Source organism: Tenebrio molitor, chromosome 8 (assembly GCF_963966145.1).
Source record: "Tenebrio molitor chromosome 8, icTenMoli1.1, whole genome shotgun sequence".
Classification (NCBI taxonomy): domain Eukaryota; kingdom Metazoa; phylum Arthropoda; class Insecta; order Coleoptera; family Tenebrionidae; genus Tenebrio; species Tenebrio molitor.
The window spans coordinates 9698400-9710469 of NC_091053.1; the positions used below are offsets into that span (position 1 = coordinate 9698400).

Consider the following 12070-nt stretch of genomic DNA (forward strand, 5'->3'; position numbering starts at 1 on the left):
TCCACGTTCCTGTCCTCCTTCGAGGAGTCGAGGAAGGCCGCCACAAAACACTTCCTCCTCTCCTCGTAGCCCTTCGCCTCCTTAGATGTCCTAATCTTCATTATTTGCTCGAGGACGCCGTAGCTGCCCCCTTCGCAGGGCACCTTCTCGGCATCCTTTACATCAGGGTAGGTGTCTATCACCCTCTTAATGTTTTTAGGCCACTTGTCTGGTTGCTCATCGCAGAATACCACAAGGTTTTCAACGTTGGGCCTTAGCGGGTCGCCATATTCCACCTTGGTGAGCGCATAGCTCTCCTTTGTCCACTTTCGTTCTAGGACTTCGGCGAGCTCTTCGAACTTCCTGAAGTCCATCGCCCTCGTGTCAGTTCCTTTTTCTTCCAAGAGTCTTTTGGAGCAGGTGCTGCAGGTTGCTGCCCTTGCTTCCTCGCTCTCCCTTCTTAAGGCTTCGCACTTGGCCGCTAATGCCTCGTATTTTCTCCTGTGTTCCTCTCTCTCTGCCTCCAGCCGATGTTTTGTATCGTCTAGTGCTTCTTTCATCTCCCGGTATTCACTTGCTACCCTCTTTTGTATACTGGGTAGCTCCTTAGCCCACTCTTTGATTCGCTTGTGAACATTTCTGTTTCCTTCGACAAACTTTGCGAAGTCCTCTAGCTTCCTCCTCGCGATCTTCAACACAGCAGGTATTTGCGTCTGTTCCGGTTTGCCGGTCTGCTTTGTTTCACCGCTGGCTTCTTTGAGAGGTGCTCCTGTTCTCCTCCTCTTGCTTCCCGGCTCCTCTTCCGCAAACAGGCTGTATATCGTGTCGTCATCCGAGTCGCTATCCAGGCCAGGGCTTGCCTCAGGTTCTAAAAATGCCAACTGTGTCGGCCTCCTTGTTGAGGAGCCAGCGACCCTGTCGAGATCCGTTTCAACTTCATTTTCATCATCATTTTTGTGTTTGTTTTTAAACTCTTCCATAATATTCCCACGAGTCTGGAACGACATAAAGGTCACCCCCTGGGTAACGTCCATTCCAGGGAGAAGGCGTTTATACTACGGGGTGCGCCAGGTGCCCCGCAGGTTTTTGCGACTTCGCTGTCGGTTATTTTCTGGAGGTTGCCTCCTCGCGGGCCGGCCGTTTAAGGCAAGCCCCCCGGCCGCGAGTCCTCACACGACGTACCCCTGCCACGCTCGCAAGGGTTGTTGAGGTGTGAGCCGCGGTTACGGTTTGTAACGATTGGTCCGCGTTCGACCAACCGTAGCTCGGATCTCCCCCGGGTTCGCCAGTTCCCGTGCCACGACTTTCGTGGTGGATCCTGAGGGTTGAGCCGTCCTTTGTTTTTCGCCGGTCCGCTCGAGCCTTGCCGGCATGGGTGACCCTGCCAGGAGCGCGTAGCTCCCGCCGGAATCGCCCCGAGCATCACTCCGGTTACTTAAGCCCCTCCACCAACGACAAGGTCTCACGGCTCCTTGGAGGGAGGGGGACTACACCTGACCTGACCTGACCTGACCTGACCTGAAAAATGATGTGACAGCGTCCTTATATCGAAAATAACTATTATTTTGCACGTTTGAACCTGATATCTGGGGCCGCCGCAATACCTGATCACAAATAAAAACCCGACCTGATACGTGACGAAAAGTGGGGGGGTGCCGAGTCGGGATATTAGAGGTTCATCACAAACTCCCTCTAACTTCTTGCCATGCACCTGCCAAGTCTACCGAGGAATTTCTTGGCACATGTTAGGAGGGGGGACAACTTTAACCGCAGCCTTGCAACCGGTTACATAAAATCCACAACTTGACGAGCGTCTAGCTGTAAGGATAAACCCTCCAATGAAAATCCACAACAAAATGCGCATGCGCGAGTACAAATTTTACGCGATCATTTCAATTTTAGCAACGATTCTACAGAGTAATTATAAATGATTGTGGTCGAAGCAGGCTATGCCCATGTTATGAAATTTTTGCCGCTTTCATGGGAACTGTCTATTTTTGTCGCTGTCAGTGTCATTTTTTAGGTGAAAAGTACGGTGATGAGCATTTTATTAATTTTTTTTTATTAACGATTGAATCCAAAAATATTGAGTTGTTTTGCACCCAATTTAACTCCTGAGTGTGAACGGTGTATACCCACTTATTTACATCATTTTGATGTTTTTTATACATATGGAGCGGCAACCATAAATTTTACATTCATTTTTTACGCCTACTTGAACTATAATCGTTTGTATTGTATTGTATTATTATACAGTTAAACAAACTTACCAGTTATGTTCAATTGGAATTATGTGGCTTCATCCGGAAGATAACTTGTTGGAGTAGGACATCTTGTTACTGCTAGGTCGCGTATATTTTTAGAGTGTTGTAACCGCAAAAGCACAGTCACACACAGCACCAGAGCTGTATTTTTTAGGGAGCAGGTCGTGGTTCGGACAAACTCCTAGATTCCTCCACAGAGTCCAGTACAAATCGTTACAGGGCGCCAAGTAGCTTGATTTGCGGCTCTGTGCTACTGAAAGCCACTCAAAAAGAAACGAACACAAACTTTGCAACAATATATTGACTGCCTGTCGACCACTCGCACCTATTAAGTGGCGAGCAACTCATTTACAGTGATCTCGTTTTACTGGCCGGTCAAGAGTACTCTTGTTCACACTTGGGCACGATAAAAAAAACAAAGCAGTTCAATGGTGGTAGGGTTATTTTTTTCCGGGTTGTGCCGCGGTCGTCTGGATTGCTGGGTAGCTAACGTTTCAATAGCCATGCTGCTATCTTACTTACAAGCTCCGAAGAAGATAAGTTAAGTATCTTTTCTAATTTCGTTAAAGGCATGGTGAATATTCGTTTTTCTATTTTGCGTTTAGAATAAGTCTATTCCAGCACCCAAATGACGTCATTTGAGTGCTTTAATAGGTCGTTGGCGTGTTACAAGAGATTAGTAAAATTTACTGTATTGACGTTGAAAGCGTGAAGTGTCAACTGACAGACGCCAAAAAATAAATCTCGCAGAGAACAAAGCAAATTAATAAATAACAATGAACAAAACGTTTAATTTTCATTGTGGGATTTGGACTTCTCCGGCAGTAAATTTTCTAACGTCTTTTGTGCAATTTGTCTAATTTGCGGCGGCGTTAGTGATAAACTTTCTTCAGCATTCATTTTCAAACATTAATTGCGAAAATAAAAAAAAATATATATTTTTTTTCATGCCTGCTAAAATTATGCCACATAAAAAATGTCACCAACCACCGCAAAATTCCCTACATTTAAAATGTTTATTTTTTTATTTATAAAATGGTATAAAGCGGCAAAATAGAAAAAATCTTATAAATGATTCATTGCAGAAGGTCCTTCGGCTCGTTTCGGAATTTTAAATTCGTGCTTGAATAGATGCCTTCTGCAACTTATATTTTAATATACTATTCCCACCACTTAAGATCGGACTGTGCCGTAGTCGACCTTATTCCCATGCGGACAAGATAATTTTGCTTGCTGTCAAAACAGAGCACGACGTTTCTGTCTCTCTCTCCAAAGATTTTATATGTGCCCAGCCATATTTGACTGCTGGAGCGGCCGAAACTAATAACCCTATTAGTCTAGCAATACCGAGAATTTTGCAAGAATTTTTATTTTTCAATTCCCTTAACTGAACAAGGATTTTTTTCTTTTTCTCAGGTGTAATTTCGATGGTGTGATGTACGGTTGGCTTCAAAAAAAACGGGAACTGTCAGAAAAAGTTTCTATCAAATTTTATAGTTTGAAACGGCCTTTTAGAATTTAGGTTAAAAAACTGCACTAATGTGTCAGAAATGCTACTGTCAAACAGACACAAATTGACATAAATTGATAAATTAAATTTCCAATTCACATTAGGTCAAATTTCATTTCCCGTTTTTTTTGAAGCCAACTGTATACTGTCTAAAATTAAGCCCAAATATCTACATCTCTGAGCGGGAAGTAGCGAACTTTTGTCCTTGTTAATATAGAATCCGAGATTCTGTAATACCGTTAAGACCTCCTGTGTCTGTCGTAGACACTGTATGTAACTGTTCCCAATCACTAGGAAATCATCCAGATAGGCCACACATGAAATGTTTTTTTTCTTCTGAGGCTACTAACGATCGATTTAATAATTTTCGTAAGCAAATAACGGGGCCGACGCCAACACGAACGGAAGCCAATTGAATTGATACAGGTCTTGTCCAAACTTAAAACGTTAGTACTTTTTGTGTGTCGCGTGAATATGTATGAGGAGGTACGCATCTTTTAAATCGATGGTTGTCAGATGACAATTTTGAAACATTAAACTTTTTACCGTCTTTATATCCTCCATTTTAAAATGTGGGGGTGTCATCAATTGATTAAGGCTTTTCAAATTGAGTATGAAACGCTTATTGCCATTTTTCTTGGTTGTCAAGAAGAAACGAGAAATGAATTGATTTTTTACGGGGCTACATTTACTGCTTTATCATTATTTGTATTGAGTTTAACGTCTCTTTGTCATGAACTGAGTGGCATAACTTTTTTGGCGGTGCTTTTTGTATAGGAGTCCTGGTATAACCCGTAATCCAGTCCATTATTAGGCGTTTGTCAGTGATACTCTGCCAAGCATGATGGAAGTACTTTAGTCTGCCGGCGTAAGGGTACCTTACCTCATTTATTTGAGGTTCGTCTGCTGATGCTGGGACTGTTGGTAGTTTCTTTTGTACGCCCTCTGCTTGGGAAAAGATCTGCGTGCTGCGTTGGAGGAACGTGTGTCGGGCTTCTAGTCCGAGAGCTGATGACGAATTTGGAGAAGGTATTTTAGGCAATCAGAAATTTAAAAAAATGTACTATTTGAATGTTAGTGAATCTGGAATCGACAGTCGCTAAGGACGTTTGCGGTTATTTTACTACTGCGCAGCATATGAAACTTGCAAAAAATTTATCCCAAAAAACATACTTTAGGCAACTTGAAATTATACTGATTTTTTAGTTTAGCATTTATAGATTACAGAAATAAAAATGCCAGATTATTTGGACGGTTTTAAAGTACAACCCGACTGCCCTAAAGTCATTTTTTAGTATACGCAAAAAATATACTTTAGGCAGTCTGAAATTTTTATGGCAGATTTATTAATTGATATTAAAAATATGTGCAAAAGAGCCAGACTAATACGAGGGTTTTAAATAATAACCCGACGCGAATAAACATTTTAAATAAGTGCGACAAAAAAGTCTTATGCGTATACATAGGTACGAGAGAGATAGTTTATCGATGTCTTCCAGCAGTAGCTAAGGAAGCCCTCGGCTCCGATAAAACTGTAACTATTAATATCTGAGAAAAATCATCGAAGAGGTCAACTTTGTTTGTAAAAAGTGCATATTGTTCACTACTTTACTTATGACTTATGTTGACAGCTTTTCATCTCCTAATAATGACGTCATCAATATTTTTTTTCAATGACAAGCCCACTTTTTTCTCCTTTTTCTAATAGATCTTCTCACTACCTATAAGGCATTCACCATCTTTTTGGGACCGAGTTGGCTATGACCATCTAGTGATTTTGTTGGCAGTACCTCGGTGATAACTACATTCCCTAAAGGAAATTTACACTTTTTGTGTTAGGTAAGGTTGTTTTCAAATTAAGGTTATATTTTCTGAATAGGTACATTGTTGCCGGATCTCTTAAATCTGGTCTGTCTTTTTTAAATTAAATTAAATCTTTTAATAGAAATTTTTTATCGTAATAAAATTATTTTGGCAATTTTGTTGGCTGTTCCTTTGACGGAAATTTAAATTATTTTTACACACTTAATAGTTTTTTAGTTTCTTACGAATATTAAAATAATAAATCTGGCAATGCGGTGGCAAGAAAATGTCGAAATGTCGGAAAAAAAGTTGTATCCGTTGCATCATTGAGTCAGTTAGTCCAACATGAAAAGAAAAAATCGTAGCCAACTCGGTCCCAAAAAGATCGTGAATGCCTAATAAACACCTAAACTACAGTTCTATAGAATTTATTCCGAACTTTACGAACTAAACTAATTTTAATATAAAAGCCGTAAACTTATTAATGAAAATTCGAAAAATATTATTTCTAAACATAGCAATTTGTTTCTGTTAATCTGAAATTATTGATTTTTTTTCATATGTAACTTTAATTCAGACAATATTCATTCGCATATTTGAAGAAAATTTTTAATATTAGGTAATTAACATCACATTTATTTAGATAGAATATCTAAGCAGACATATGTATAAGCTCTATAGTAAAGAAAGGCGTTGCTGAAGAAAAGATTTGTTTAACAATCTATTTTAAAAAAACGAGCCGGGGCCGCCCTTAGCTACTGCTGGGAGACATCGATAAACTATCTCTCTCGTACCTATGTAGACTTTTTTGTCGCACTTATTTAAAATGTTTATTCGCGTCGGGTTATTATTTAAAACCCTCGTATTAGTCTGGCTCTTTTGCACATATTTTTAATATCAATTAATAAATCTGCCATAAAAATTTCAGACTGCCTAAAGTATATTTTTTGCGTATACTAAAAAAATGACTTTGGGGCAGTCGGGTTGTACTTTAAAACCGTCCAAATAATCTGGCATTTTTATTTCTGTAATCTATAAATGCTTAACTAAAAAATCAGTATAATTTCAAGTTGCCTAAAGTATGTTTTTTGGGATAAATTTTTTGCAAGTTTCATATGCTGCGCAGTAGTAAAATAACCGCAAACGTCCTTAGCGACTGTCGATTCCAGATTCACTAACATTCAGTTAGTACATTTTTTTTAATTTCTGATTGCCTAAAATACCTTCTCCAAATTCGTCATCAGCTCTCCGACTATTCTCTGTGGCCGAGCCTCCCTCATCCGACTCAGCTGCCCCCTTCCGTTTAAAGATTTATTGGTAGCTCTGTGCGATGGCATAACCATTTTTGATTTATGCTTCAGCTCGTGGCTAGATTTCTCTAGTGCCTTTGCTGCCCGAAGTCTCTCTGTCAGATCTCCGCCGAAAAGGGATTCCGTCGGTGCACTATCCTGCACCACCTCTTTAACTTTTGGAGATAGCATCGGTAATATCAGAAATCGGCGTGATTTGGACATTTCGAAGAAAACTTCTGTTTGAATGAGGACAGAAATGTTGAGGTCGGTTAAGATATCGTCCTTGAGAGGTTTTGGTAACTCGGATTGCAAAAGTTTATTTATAGATTTGCCGAGTGCGGCTATCGTATTACCAACTTTGTCTTGGGTATAAGCTTGGTATTTGTCCCGTCTCAAGGTCAGTTGATCGAGAGCGCGTTTGATCTCGAGGTCTAGAAGGGGAGGCTTTACATTCGCTGAAATTTGTGGTATGAGGATATTTTTCGAGAAGTGTCGTCCTCATTTTCTCCTCGAGGCCCTGTCTAAGTGATGGCCCCCACCGCTTGCACAGCGATGGATGTAGTTCCAACGCTTCCTTATTTTGCTGTGTAGCCCGATTGATCGGTGTGTTCTCTCGAGGCTACCATTTGTTTGGGGGTGGAAACTTGTTCCGTGAATTTTTTTTATTTTCAGAAGTTTACACGTTTCCCTGAAAATCGCGCTTTCGAAATTTGTGCCTTGGTCAGTGAGTACGGTTTGTGGCATACCAAATTTACAAATAATTTCAGTAGTGAAATTCTTGGCTATAGTATTGGCTTCTTGGTTTGGAATGGGAATGGCTATGAAAAATTTTGTGAGATCGTCGATGAAAGTCAGTATGAATTTATTATTATTTTCGGTTGGATTAAAGGGACCCACAACATCTAAAAATATTTTCTCAAAAGGTGTGGATGACGTGCTAGTTATGGTCATTGAAGCTTTCGTTTTCCGACTAGTTTTGTTTTGTTGACACGTTTGACATGAATTTTCTGTTGTGTAGCCCGATTGTTCGGTACTTCGCTACACTTTATATTTTTCTTTTGGGCTGCGAGTCGTAGAATGTGTAATAAGAAAACTAGAGGTCGTCCTTAATCTATTTATTTAAAAGTAAAAGTACAACATTCGTGACAAGTTACAGAAGACGAACTGTCCCGACCACCGTGGTGGCGTAATCTTAAATATACCCTAAAACTACCTGCTAAAAGAAGGATCTTAGAGAGTGGCTTGCAGTACATCATAACAATTTTTAGGAGACAGTTCCCCAAGAAAATGTAAGGGGTCCTCTTCTAGAGTAACTTCATTATTGATGACTAACCGTTCCTCCTGCTGTGCAGAGAGTTGAGATGTGGGGCTCGCGGGGGTATTGCTCCGGTGGCTTCCCGCCCCCGACCTGCTAGACCTGCTGCGGCTCCGACTGGGAACAAAAACTCGGCAAAAACCATACAGTAGACCTGTTCAGCAATAAACACCATCGTAAGTCGGATTAACTAGTATTATTCCGTGCGCTGACTGTACAGGGTCATTATAAATGATTGTCCCATCGCAGTTGGCGTTGGTGACAGGGTTTAATGTGCCGCAAGCCTTATAAAATGAGTGAGGCTAGTATCGCCGATAGGTGGCGCTCCTGGCGGTAGTGGAAATCAAGTTTACTAGTTTGGCTAACGTTGCGAGGCTGCGGCACATCCAAAATTTGTGTGGGTTTTCAACGCCAACTGCGATGGGACAATCATTTATAATGACCCTGTATTTATAATACGAAACCACATCAATTGTGAGCGATTAGTACTTGGGCTATTTGGTTAGCGTTTCTGCATGCAATTATACTAGGAACTAATTCTCCGCTTCCTACCTAACGCCTATTTGAATCCGATCTCTGATTATTAGGTTTAGCCAGCAGAGCTAAGAATAATTAAACAGTAGGTACCGCAGTTTTTTATAAATTTTATTTGATAAAAAAAACAGACTACACGTTCTAAAGGTGTATTTGAATAAAAAAAGGTTACCTACTAGGTAAATACAAGATAAATTTTATGCTTGATCTAAAGACATTATACTGTCGTTCACTTCCCTTGAAGATGGTTTTATCGGCCTGTTGATCTTCTTTTTGAAAGTTTTATTTGTAGAGTGAAATCTAAAAAAAAAGTACCATTTTAAAAAAATTCAATCACCTTAACTAAGCCTCAATTTTCTCATTTGTTGGATGTGACTCTTTTAATTCAAACGATGTACCCGGAGTACAAGAAATCACGTTTACAGCAGAAGTTAAACATTTATTAATTTGCTGTAAAACCCCTGGATCGGTAATAGCACTCCAGTTGGTACCCTTTAAAAGTTCTAAATTTATGTCCAAATATGTGGTAGGTTAATGGTTATTATACCCTTCTATTCTGACATGTTTTTCAAATAAACATTTTACTTGTCGTTGCTGCTGGTTGATGTTTTGTTAAACAAGTTTCGTGATAAAGTCTTACACAAAAAGAACATTTTACACCTGGACGTTCATTACCAATATGTCATGTGCAAATAAAACATAAGCCTTTGTTGACTTGAACACTTTTTGGGTTTTCATCTTCACCTTCGGCATTTGGTATTTCTTCTGAATCATCACTGAGATCATATTTTATATTGTTCAGGTTTTCTTTCTCATATTTGGCATTATTCAACGTAACACATGATGTTATATTAACATTGAGATTGCGTTTGATGTCAGATATTATATTGCTAGGAGGGTTGATTTTTGAGTCGATCTTATTTTCATTTTCTATATCTGTTTTTCGGAGATTCATTTTCTTGGCTTTTGGAGGCTTGGTTGAAGTTTCAGTTTTGTTTCCTTTTCTTTTGATCGGTTTGTTAAATTTATTCTTGTCCTTATTTTCTTTCCGTTCCATCCTTAAACGCTTCTTTTCTTCTTTTTCACTTTGTTGTATATTTTTATCTTCTACTTTTTTTGTCATTATGCTTTGCCAACTAGCAGAAGTTATTAGGAATGGTATCAATTGTTGGGCTTTTCCTACCACAGGTTTAAGGCATTCTTGAATGTAATGAAATGCTTGAAATGTATTACTTTCTATTAAAAAAATAATACATCCTCATCTAATGGTTAAGTGCAAAAATAATGTTTGCAATTTTTGTGTACTGTTACTGTTATTAAATATCTTTTTGTATAAATTTTCCAAGTTTCACTTGGGAAAATTTAAATAACGCTTTTTTCTTCTTGTTACTCACTGTCTCCTCGGTTTTATACACTTACACCAACGTCTCGAGAGCGAGAAGAATGATTTAAAACATAACGTCTAACAGGCACGGTAAAATTTCAGAAGTTGGATGGAAACTCAAATTCAAGTTACAAGAGTTTAATTCCCCACGTTAGGTATTACAGTGTGATAAGTGATAACACTAGTCTACAAATTTTGACTTTAAAAAAGTATTCTTCGCGTAAAGTACTTTTTTTTATTAATTAAAATTAGTTTTTGCGCGATTGTACTCTATTTGGTTGTTTACCACGTCTGTTTCCAAGATGGTAAGCTCTGTTTACTCGTTGCTAACGATAAACTCGATGGTAAGTAATTTTTGGTGTTCTAGAACGGTAAGTAAAGTTTATTCAAAATTAATCGATTATTATAATAATTTTTATGTAGACAGAAGTTGAAGACAAGATGTGGGGGCACTTTCTGGAAACTCATAAAGCTCTTGTAGTCGGCTTTCCTTGGCGCTGCAATGAAATAGCATTAGCAAACTTGCCGCGACATTGGCATTGTCAAAATTTTCATACCCCGCATTTTCCTTGTCTTCTTGATTAGGTACAGATTGAGGTTGTTGGTTTCGAAAATAATTCTTCATTTATGTAGACAGAAGTTGAAGACAAGATGTTAGCACTTTCTGGAAACTCACACGGCTCTTGTAGTCGGCCTACCTTGCCGCTGCAATGAAACAATTTTAGTAACAGACTTGCCGCGACATTAGAATTGTCAAAATGTTCATACCCCGGATTTTCCTTGTCTTCTTGATTTCATATTGAGTTCGCTGGTTTCGAAAATTCTTGATTTATGTAGACAGAAGGTGAAGACAAGATGTTAGCACTTTCTGGAAACTCACACGGCTCTTGTGGTCGGCATTCCTTGCCGCTGCAATGAAATAATATTAGCGAACTTGCTGCGACATTAGTATTATCAAAATTCTCATACCACAAATTTTCCTTGTCTTCTTAATTACACGTTGAGGTCGTTAGTTTAAAAAATTCTTTATTTGTGACGCACCCCACATTCAAAGTTTCTTCTACAATATCCACTTCGTTTTCGGAATCACTAATATCACTCATTTTACTGCTTGTTTTTCAACACAACTGGCGATATTTGCGCACAAAAACTGCAATGGCGGTAGTTGTTTGCAGATTGCCTTAGAAACGCGATACAAAAATCGACATTGTGGCAACACGATGTGAAGGGCGTCGTATCGCATTGCATTCTAGTTAGGAATGTTTTGTAATAAATATTCAATCGCGCAAAAAATCTCATAAGCATGACGAACGTTAATGACAATGTACGGATCTCAGACAATATTGGAGTCGTCGCAAGCTCCTCCTCCAAACAATTGTCTTCGATCCGTACATTGTCATTACCGTTCTTTATACTTAATATACTATTTCGTTTTCTATAAAAAAAAATTACAAGATTTTTGCAAAAATTAACAGAAATCAAACTGTTCTTCTAAACATCATTCTGTATATTTAGTATTCTGCTTCTGTAACATCTCGACAAACAGTCCAGCAATAATACTCGTCTACAATGGTAAAATATGGTATAATTTTAACTAATTTTTGCTTGTCTACCCATGCTGAATACGAGTTGATAAGTAAAAGTCATTTATTAGTTTAAGCTTTCACGATACCTGATATCTTCCAAACTTAACGATCCTAACCTTCTTGAACTAGATAATATTGATATTTACTTAGTTAGTTGGTATCAAATGTTGAAAATATTGTGTTTTAGTGCTCTGTTCTGTATTACTAAGTGATAAGAGTGTTAAAAGAGACATTTTGCTATAAAATAATTATTTTTTTTACTTTTAACACTTTTATCACATACTAATACAGAACAGAGCACTAAAACACAATATTTTAAAAATTTGAAGCCAACTAACTAGTAATTATCAGTATTATCAAGCCCAAGGAAATTAGGATCGTTAAATTTGGAAGATATTATTGA

General features: G+C 38.5%; 1 protein-coding gene and 2 long non-coding RNA genes across 4 annotated transcripts in view; 2 read left to right on the top strand and 1 right to left on the bottom strand.

Moving 5' to 3' along the window:
* The window catches only part of LOC138137246 (uncharacterized), a 296725-nt gene that overhangs the window by 158312 nt on the left and 126343 nt on the right, over positions 1 to 12070 (top strand). The gene's annotated exons all lie outside the window — the stretch shown is intronic.
* LOC138137252 (uncharacterized) overlaps positions 1 to 12070 on the top strand; it is a 256252-nt gene that overhangs the window by 100326 nt on the left and 143856 nt on the right. The gene's annotated exons all lie outside the window — the stretch shown is intronic.
* Positions 10327 to 12070, bottom strand: part of LOC138137248 (uncharacterized) — a 240020-nt gene continuing 238276 nt past the window's right edge. The window contains exons 3-5 of one of the 2 annotated variants that reach the window (XR_011161656.1): positions 10850 to 10990; positions 10639 to 10786; positions 10327 to 10578 (exon numbers count right to left, since the gene is read on the bottom strand). This is a non-coding gene — a long non-coding RNA (uncharacterized lncRNA). Of the gene's footprint in view, positions 10787 to 10849; positions 10991 to 12070 lie in introns of both variants that reach the window. The other variant, XR_011161655.1, reaches the window with a different exon arrangement.